We start from the raw sequence: 10,932 nt of genomic DNA on the forward strand, positions 1-10,932 counted from the left end.
GCATATGTACTTCTGAATTGCCCTGTTGGCCATCAGTGGAGGGTGGAGTTAATCTTCCTCCTATTGCAAAACATCCAGATCAATCTCACATGGCAATCGTGTACTGTCTACTAAACAACCAGGATAGGGAAGTCTCTAAGAATTGTAGCCAAATGTTGTGATATAGCAATGACAATTCAAACTTTTTGGATTTGAATGCTCTCCCAGGTATACTTGAGACAGTTGAGACATAAATAGGTTTTTAATGAACACCAGTATTGTGATTTTTTTTTTTGTTTCCACTTTTGTTTTAATTTGGTGTGTTTGGTCTATGGCTGTACATTTTAATAAACTAAACTATACTAAATTTCTGCTGGCAGACACCACTATTACCGAAGTTTACTACATTCAGAAAAAGGGTCCAGTGCTTTTTGTTCTCAGATATGGAGCCAGCCATACCATCTTTGGTATGGAGAACCGGTCTGGTGTAGAGATTAAGGCATCAGGCTAGAAACCAGGAGACTGTGAGTTCTAGTCCTGCCTTAGGTATAAAACCAGCTGGGTGACCTTGGGTGAGTCACTCGTTCTCAGCCCTAAGAAGGCAATGGCAAACCACTTCTGAAATCTTACCAAGAAAACTGCAGGGACTAGTCCAGACAGTCTCCAGCAATCAAAACCTGACTTGAAAGCATGTGGACACACACACACACACACACACACACACACACACAGTATCTTTACCTTTGCATTTCTGTAATTAAAAGCATTTTTCCCCTTTGGGCAAATGTGATGTCCATGTGACCTAATGTTCTCAAAAGAGCAAATTAATTTTACAGGTACTTCAGGTTCTATATATGTAAAATTGCCAGGCCTAAGCCTCAAACTCACAGCCTTGATGAGAACACTAATTCTAGATCAGCCATACTTGCTTGAAAAAAAAAAGGAAGTAAGGGGAGGGAGGAGGGAAAGATTATATCTCTTTATTTTGACTGGACTTGCAGGATTTTGATCAAACTCACATTTAATGGGAAATAATTATTTGAGCAAGGTTGATACTACATAATGTACACACCCTTTTTTGGGCGAAACTCCCTGACCCCTTTGAAGAAAGATTCACTTTCCAAAGACATTGAAATGCTGATAAAATGTTGGGTGAGACAGTAGGTCATAATCACCAAACGGAACAGCAGAGACTTTATATATAAAATTTAAGACTCTTGCTGATCTGCAACTAATGTTGTCCAAAAAACATTCCTTTTGATAACTACAATAAGCTACCCCCTTGGATTGTGACTGCACAATGCTGGATTCCCAGGTTGCAGCTGAGAGAAATCAGAAATACTCCAATATTCTAGGCTACCAAAAGGTGTTTTGTTTTGTTTTGTTTTTTGCAACTTTTGCAATGTGTGTGCACTGTGAGGAGCATGGAAGAGATGATAACGTTTGTGGGGACACAAGCCAGGCTATCTGATGTAATAATTTTGGGTTGCCTTGGGTTTCAAGTAAGAACATAGGAAACTGACTCCTATTGATCAGCCTATTGGTCCATTTAGCTTATGACTATGTGCAGATATCAGGTAATTGATCAGTGCTTAATGCTGCTATTAGGGTCAGGGAAAGACTTTAAGCTCACTCCAACCCCAGTGTAGTCGTTGGAGAAAACAAGTACTGCAATTGCCTGGGAAAAGATACTTTTAACTCTCATAGCAGTCCCAATTCAGCAGAAACTGGAATACTCCCATTATTAGTGTGTTTGTAGACATGTGTCTGTACAGGCACCCTGGTCACTCAGACAGCAGGGCTGCTTTGCACTGCATTATCAACAGGTTAACAGTAGCCACGTTTCTCTTTCTAGAGTTCCAAAGGATATTTTCTTAATATAAGTATTGTGTGAATGTGCATTATGTGTGTTCTTAAGAACGAAAAGCGGCTATAAATATAGAGCTAATCTGTTATTTCATTTTATCTACGACTTTCAGTCCAGCAATCTCAAACTGTTTCTATGACAGGAAATACCATAAGAAACCTACCATCTGTCAGCCAGAAAATTTAGAGGGGAAGAAATAAAAAAATGTTAACATGTGCACACTGGAAAATGGGTGACAGGTTAGGAAGACTGGATGAAGCTCTGAGCCTGTTTTTAAAAATGATTTGAGTATCTGCCTCTCTGAGAAAGAATGGAACATCAGTGCCACATGTGATCCTCATGTGGGCTTCTGAAAGCCTTTCAGAAAGTTATTCTGTCTCCATATAAAGCAAATCATTTAACTGGTTCAAAATTCAAAAGGAATTTAACACTGGCTTAACACAATGCACCCAGTATTTGAAAGTTTTGGCAACAAGTGAAAGATACCATGGGATGTTCCAGACAGTAGTTTTATTAACAGAACATTAGAAATGGTTTAAGGGTCAGGCAAAATATTTCGGCAGAGCTGTGAAAATGACATCTCAAACCATATTCATAGGTACGTCCTTATGAAAGGGAAATTTTGCCTACTCTTGGCCAGAAACAGGATGGACATGAATTGAAGAATTTGTATGCTTAAAAAGACAAAGAAATGAAGTAATATAGTTTAGCAAAAGTTCCTCAAATGCTCTCACACCAATAATGCTGTGAGGTTTGGGTTTTGTATTTGAGAACAGATGGGTAAAGTCTGAAATTTTAAAAGAACTTTTAAAACTCATAGACTATTGTGAATGAATTGGTTTTCTTCTGAGGCATGCTATCTATCTATCTATCTATCTATCTATCTATCTATCTATCTATCTATCTATCTATCTATCTATCTATCCATCCATCCATCCATCCATCCAAAACAAAAAACAAAACAAAACAAAACAAAACATTTGTATAGCCACCCATCTTAAAACCAAACTGGGTGGCTTAACAATCCAACCATAAAAACAACATATACAGGTAAAATCAAAAGCCAGAAAACCAAAAACAAGAGAAACAGAAAAACCTGGTGCCACAGCCACACATACCTGGTACAACTCATGTTCTCATCGTGCTCTGACCTCACCCTATCCCAGCACCTGAGGCAAAAGCCAACTCTTGAGTGTCGTCCGGAAGGTTAAAAGGGTGGGAGTCTGTCGGACCTTCTGGGGGGGGGTATTCCATAGGGCAGGGGCTGCAATGGAAAAGGCATGCTTCCAAGGACCCACAAGGTGACAATGTTTTAGGAAAGAGACTTGGAGTTTGCCTACCCAGTCTACTCTGCTAGGACAGACAGATACCCTCAGAGGCAGTTCCTCAGATAACCTGGTCCCATGCCTTTTTATTGTGCTACTGCTCTGCCTTATTTGTAGATGATTAGGGTGGGATGGGAAGGTATAGGGCAACCTTGACCTGCTTGTCTCCCAGGCTGAAATTGGCTGGAAATGGATCCATCTTAAGAAATTGTGGTCCAGATTTTAGTAGTCTTTAGCTTTGGCAATGATGTTTTCCTGCCTCAATGGTGGTTACCCTGGTTCCTGGTTGATGGATTCCTCACTTCTTTAAACCTCTTACCCATGCTGGGAAAGCAAACCCTGATTTATTTCCTCTCTGTGGGTTGCTCTTTAAAGTGTCCCTATGAGACCCCAGTGTTGACTCTAGCTGGTACTTGACAGCCTCACATCCTTCATAATTACTTGTGGAAAGAAAGAAAAGAAAAAAGGAAAGGAAAGGAAAAGCAAAGCAAAGCAAAGGACCACCATAATTTAACCATTCTTCTTACAGAATGGCCTAGATAGGGGAAAATGATAGAATTATTGTCAGTTTTGCTGTTTTTTAAAAAAATGTCCATATCACCTTTCTCAGGTAAACTTAAAAAACAATACGCACAGATACCAATCTTTCACCAGCAAATGTGTAAAAATAAAAAAATGTTCTACTGTTTCACCAGTCTATTATGGGAAGGCTCCTTCAGAATGGGGCCAGCAACCAGCAGCCCAAGATAAAATATCTCTGATGGACCATGACAAGCAAATGGAAGGGAAGGAGTGTTCTTGCCACAGTATAGAACAGCCAGTTGGGCCAAGGGCATTTGTCTGTAATACAGTGAAATGCAGCAAGGAAACCACTAAGCACCGAAAACGTAGGGAGGAAAGAACAAAATAATAAATATGTTTATCAATTGGTAACATTACAAGTTTTCTGGCTGGAAGCATCCCAAGACACTAAAGCTGGGAATTGATGGCCTCCAGTTACTGTTATCCAGCATGCTTACCTATGGCAATCAATGTGATATGATAGTTAAATTGTTGGATTAGAACTGAAGAGCCCCAGGTTCATGCCCACTCACAACCTCAGAAGTTCAGTAAGTACCTTTCTGCCAATCATGCAACCTCAGCCAGACCCACTTTACAGGTATGTTGTGCAGAGTGCCATGAACACTGCTGAGCTCCTGGAGGAAAGGAGAAATAGGAATTCAATGACCAATTGAATGCTGGATAGAGTTTGTGGGAGCTGTTGTTTGTACCAGTTGGAGAACCATGGACAAATGAAATCTACTTATAGATAGAGAAGCATTGGTTTAAGTACTTTGGCATGTCTTTGTGGGTGCAGTGTGATTCTCTGTAGTATGGAGACTTCACACACACTAGACTGCTTCTGTGTGGGTGGACACTTTATGTGACTTCTGGCTTCTGGGGGAAGGCTCATAATATTGTCCTGGAGCTGATACTCATAGTTTTGAATATTCAAAATGCTGGTTGCAAGGTGTGCTGGGCTATATCTCTTAGCAGCTCCAACCTACTTTGTATTACCCTGCTGACTGGACATAATGGGAGTTGTAGTCCTAAACTTCTGGAAGGTGCCAGCTGGGAAAGGCGGTCCTATCATTTTGCCAAGTTCTAAGCAAAATGTTATCTTGCCTGCTTTAATTGCTTTTTGAAAAAACGAATGACATAAATATCGTACAGGGTTTTGCTCTAGAAAGGCCTAGACTGATGTCACTGAGTATGACTGCTGACATTATTTTATTTTACTGTATGTAGGGTGTGTGTGCGTGTGTGTATTTTTCAGGAAAATAATTTACTGTAAGCACGGCCTATCTCCCATTTCTACATGGAGGAGGGAGGCTTTACACTTGCCTTGTTGATAATAGGATATGTAACATAGACTCAATCTGCTGGGTTCCCACGGCAGGACAGGGTGAATGCTAAACAATAGCAGAGCAATAAAGAATGGCCCTTCTAATCAATATCCTGCCTAGACGCTGAGTCAGGTGGTAGTTTGGATCTATCTAAAACCTCTCTATTGTCTGTTAATTTTTCATTTGACTAGTGATCATGTCGATCTTTGAGACAATACAACAGGAACTGTCACTCAACCTCTGCACATTCCCATCCTTTGGCTGGCTTATTTGAGCAGAACCCCAATAAAAGCTCATATATTAAAAGATATTTCTGATTTATTTGGCAGCATCTTGACCTGACAGCAGTTAGAGATATGTTTAATCGATTCTTATTGAAGGATCACAGGGTATTATTTATGGAAACTGGGGAGGGGGAATTTAGCTAATATTGCCTTTGATTTGTACCCTGCTGTTTTTTTGCCATCTCTTCCTTCATTAGGTTTCTTTTCAGAGAATATCTGTTAAAGAAGGAAAATAATAGAACATGGGGTTCTCTGAGCTTGGTTGTTTTCTTGCAAACGTTGTTACCCAGCTAGGTAACATCTTCAGTGCTAGAATGGAATGAGGTTTGCTCTCCGTTTATATACAGTGGCATGCCCTGCCAGTGTTGGTGGGGGTGGGTGGGTGGGTTTTGTTTTGTTTTATTTTTTTCCCCTCTGGTAATTCCTTGATTAGGGTATTGTTTACTGCTTGATTGTATGTCTGGTGGTAATCTTGGTGTTAATCTCTGCTTATCTGGATGATGATTGCTGGTGAGGAAATGTTCTGGTCTTTTGTCTTCCTTTTTATTATCTCTTTTGAATGGTGTGTAGATGTTGTTTATCTCTGTGTGCCTGTTGATGGCTGCCTTGTCTGAATACCAAGCTTCCAGGAATTCCCTCGCATTTTTGGATTTAGCTTGGTTTAAGATGCTGACAGTTTCCCAGTTGAAACTATGGTTAAGTCTGTCCATGTGTTGTGAGATTAAGGAGTTTTCATTGTGTCTTCTGACTGCTAGTTGGTGTTCATGGATGCGCTCTGCTAGCCTTCTGCCTGTCTCTCCTACGTAGTAGTTGTTAGAGTCCTTACACTGTATGTTGTAAATGACTCCTGTTTTTTCTTCTTGGGCTACTGGGTTTGCTTAAGATGTTTTGGAGGGCTGTAGTTAGTTAGTTGCTACAGAAACCAACTAAAGCTCTCCAAAACATCTTAAGCAAACCAAAAGGCCCAACATTTTTCAAGTTTTTGAGCTTTACACTTATGATTTTCAACCCAGGGCATTTTTTTTTTCTTTTCTCAGACATTTTCACCTATTTACACAATAAGTAATTTTAATTGCATTAGCACCCATTGTTGTCATATGGCAACAATTCTGTGAAATTATATTTAACCCTTGAGTAGGCGTGCTGGCTCATAGAATGTGCTATTACTGCTTTTCCTTTTTTAATCTGTTTGTTGGAAGATTTTTCAATCTTGGTGACCACTAAAATTTGGTGCCCCTAGGCCAGTGCCTAGCCAGCCTTAGCCTAGAGCCAGCCCTGTCAGTGACATCGGTGGGTGTTCACCATTATGCTTTGTCCTGCCTTCCTCCTGCTGTTATGACCATCAACTGATTGGGAGGAGATTCAGTTTGTTTCATGTGAAGATTTGCATCTATATTTATAATGCCCATAACCATGTAAAATTTGATGAAAGGAAGCAAAGTTATGCTTTTTAAATAGCACAGTTTAAATAACATTTTAAAAAACCCTGCATAATCACATGCTAAAGGTTTGATCCAGGGTAAATCATGTGTGATTTTGGAGTACTGTTCAACCATTTTATCATGAACTATTGTAACTGGTTATCAACAGGACTGTTGAAAAAACATGACAGCCATGGGCTGAGACTGTCATGAGAATAGTCCCTTCTTTTTCTAACCCTGATGTAGATATTTGGCTCCATCATTCTGATGCATGCCATTGTTGTTACAAAATCATCTAGTGCTAAAAAAGTGGGGGGGGGGCAAAGAATGCAGGCATAAAATATTTAATGAATTTTTCCATTTCAAAAATATTTCCACAAGACTTTCAGAGGTCAAGTAGGGCAATTCAAGCCATTTGATTTTCAACAGACATATGGAAACCTGACAAAAATAGCACTCATTTACACGGTTTGACAAAATGCTACTCTTCCAGTTGAAAAAAATCCTGCTCCCCACACTGATTGAAAGAGAAGACAAACGTGATATTTTCTGAATTGTGGGATTTAGGGAGCAGAAGCTGTTCTAGCCATTTAGGTTACTCAAGCTTTCTTTCCAGCAGCATGACATCCAGTACAACTAACATAATGACTGCAACCCGGTGTTGGACTACTACTCCCATCTTATCTGGCCATGCTGAGGTTGACTGGAGCTATAGTCCAATACATGTGGAAGCACCAAGTTAGAGAAGAATGCTCCAGAGATTAAAATATATATTGCATTGTCTTTTGCGTAATTGATATTTCCCACATTAGTCATCTTAAAGTCTAAGTGACCCATATTCCAAAAGCCTACTATGTTGATTTTATGCATATTTTCACCATAGATATCATAAAAGTTGTCACTGTAAAGGGGACATTAAGAGCTAAATCAATTCTGTGCTATGCGCAATCCAAATAAACCACATTATAGCTTACTGCAATATCTGAACTCAGCTGTAATATTCTGTTGGACCAACTACCATGCTTTTTAAAGTCCATGTTTGATTTGGCTTCCCAAATGACTTTTAGAATGGATCTCATATTGTACTGTAAGAGAATATTTATATATGTAGAAACAACTCTTACAAGTTGGAAATAACATTTTAAAAAAATTAAAACTACAACATTATGTTCTGTGTGTCTTTGTTTATAAATCTACTTCTTTATAACTAATTCTGTGAAGATTCTTCAACACCTCATTTTGTTGCTTAAAGTTTCTCAACTAAGCTGGTATATGTTAATCCTTTTGTGAGTTAAGCAGGCAAAACTTGAGAACCAGGAGGTATGTGGAAAAGTGAGCTCTTAGCTCAAACAGATTTTTGTAATGGTAGCTATTAAGTTGTTGGGATATTTTAAAATAACTTTAGTTATAATGGTAGAACCCAATCTAATTCCAATTTAGGCTGCCTTGTATAAGCCTTCCCCTATCTGGTGGCCTTTTGATGTTCTGGACTACAATCTTAGACATTTTCAACACACAGATCTAATAGCTGGGCTGGTTGGACTTGTAGAGTGGAGCTTATACTACAAATATGTGAAGACCACCTACTCAGGGAGAAATGGTTATGAATTAATTCCTCCTCCAAGATGTCAGATTAAAGAAAAAAGATAATAATTTTAGCAATTGTAAGGGATGTCAACACACACACACATGTGTGTCCCTTCCTATAACTTAAATCCATTATTCTGTGTCCTGCACTCTGGAATGAGAAAGTAAGAACCGTGAGCTTCTTCTATATTCCAAGTATTAGAAGAATGTTATTGTAGCCCCCCTCAGTTATCTCTTTTGAGTTTAAACATACCCAGTTCCTTCAATCTCTTCTTGCAGGACTTATTTCTAGTCCCTGATCATTCTCACTGCTCTTCTCTGCACCTGCTTCAATTTGTTTGAATCCTTCTTAAAGTGTGTTATCCAGAACTAAACAGAGTACTCAAAACAGGGGCTGACCAAAGTTCACTGATTATTTCTTGATCTTCAGAATTGCTATTTCTGTTGATGCAGCCTTTTTGTCTTTTTCACAGTCATATCATATTACCGGATCATATTTTTTATTCACTAACTACTATTCCAACAACTTTTTTCATAGGTACCATTATCATGCCATGTATCTTCCATCCTATAAAAAGTAAAAAGCATTTACTTTTGCTTTCCTAGGTGAAGAACTTTGCACTTGTGTGTGGAATTTTATTCGGTTACTTTCAGTCTGTTCCTCTAACTTATCATGAATATTTTGAATGTTGTTTCTGTTTCAAGGTCATTAACTATCCCACTTGATTTTTGTGCCATCTGCAGATTTGATAAAAGTTCCCTTTACCTCTTCAGCCAAGCCATTAAAAAAATTGAAGAGTAGAGAACCCAAGATGGATCCTTGTGACATACCACTAGATGTTCTCTCTAGTTTGATAAGGAACTATTGATGAAATCTTTGAACATAATTTTTGAGCTAATCCAGTATCTGCTTAATTGTCTGCTATCTACTCCACCCACATTAAATTGCCTGCTAATAATGATATAATGGGCTACTTTGTCAAATGTTTTGCTGAAGCCAAGATATATTATGTCTCAAGTATTCACACAATTTATTAAGGAAGGTACTTAATCAGTGAGAAAAGTTTAGTGTGGCAAGATTTATTTTTTATTTATATGCTTACTTTAGGTAAGATTTAGTTTTTGATTTTAGGTAATTATCACATTGTTTTCAAGGTACTTTTAGACTGATCTCTTAATTATCTGCTCTAGAATCTTCCTAGGTACCAATGTCATAATGACGCATTTCTAGTTAGAAGGTACTTCTTTTTCCCTGTTTGAAGATGGAGTCAACTTTTGACCCTGTCCACTCATATGGCAATTCATAATTTTTCCAGGTCTTTCTTGAATATAATATAATATGCAAAGCAAAATTTGGATGTATTTTATACTATATCTGTTTATGTTGTTAATGTAAACTGCAATATGCTTTGCTTATTTTTAGGAATAGACAGGTAGTCCTTGACTTGCAATCATTCTTTTATCAACTGTTTGAAGTTATGATGGTGCTGAAAAAGGTGACTTATGACCAGTCCTCACACTTACAACCATCGCAGTGTCCCCGTGGTCACATGATCAAAATTCAGGTGCTTGGCAACTGGCACATATTTATGACAGTTGCACGGTCCCAAGGTCACGTGATCGCCATTTGTGACCTTCTCAGCCAGCTTTCGACGAGCAAAATTAATGGGGAACCATGTGATTCACTTAACAACTGCATGATTTGCTTAATGACCACAGTGATTCGCTTAACGACCACTGTAAAAAATGTCAGAAAATCGGGTGTGGTCATGTGATGCCTCGCTTAACAACTGCACTGCTTAATGATGAATTTTCCAGTCCCTATTGGGGTCATAAGTTGAGGACTACTTGTATGATGCATAAAACTCAGTGACTTTATTTAAATTCTAAATGTTGATTCTGATGCTTTCTGAAGCTTATGTTTGGCATTAATGACAGGAATTTAAGAATGAATAGAGAAATTACCTTGTGCTTAGTAAAACCACTGATCTCTCTAAGTCAGCATTAGCTATTGGCAAGCTGTAGCTCTGTGTCTTTCCCAGCACTACAGGAAATGTCATGGTTCTATAGCATGCAGAACCTGCCTATAATATAGCTTATGTTATGCTAATGCTAAAGGTTTCCTTCCTGTACATCTTCATTAAACAGTCATTAATTCTACCATAATCTCTTCTGTGGTAATAATGCTCAAACCTTATTCAAGAATGGGGACATAAAAAAGAGAAGGGGAACATCCTTAAGGACATTCTTTGTACAAGGCTGCATAATGTATGCCTGGCAGGGCACAATCCTTTTCAATGGCACCTCCTCATTAACTTTTAACACTTGCTTATCACTTGTTGGTTTACCTCCTTCTAGTTCTGATAAAATACCATCTCCAGTGGAATCTTCTGACCAGGCTTGCTGAGAATGCAACAGTTTTAGCAGAGGAACTACTGCCTCCTAGTCATGAAAAAAGATGTATGTGTTTGTGTGTGTATCTTTCAGCTCATCTCAAACTGTCTGTGTTCTATCTACATATACAGTAGTACCAGACATGGAATCATTTTCAATTTGATAGCAGTCTTCAGATTTGGACAAGTT

This window comes from Python bivittatus, unplaced genomic scaffold, assembly GCF_059951505.1.
Source record: "Python bivittatus isolate LINGU-HERP-01145 unplaced genomic scaffold, Pbiv_v1 ctg000350_np1212, whole genome shotgun sequence".
NCBI classification, from domain to species: Eukaryota; Metazoa; Chordata; class Lepidosauria; order Squamata; family Pythonidae; genus Python; species Python bivittatus.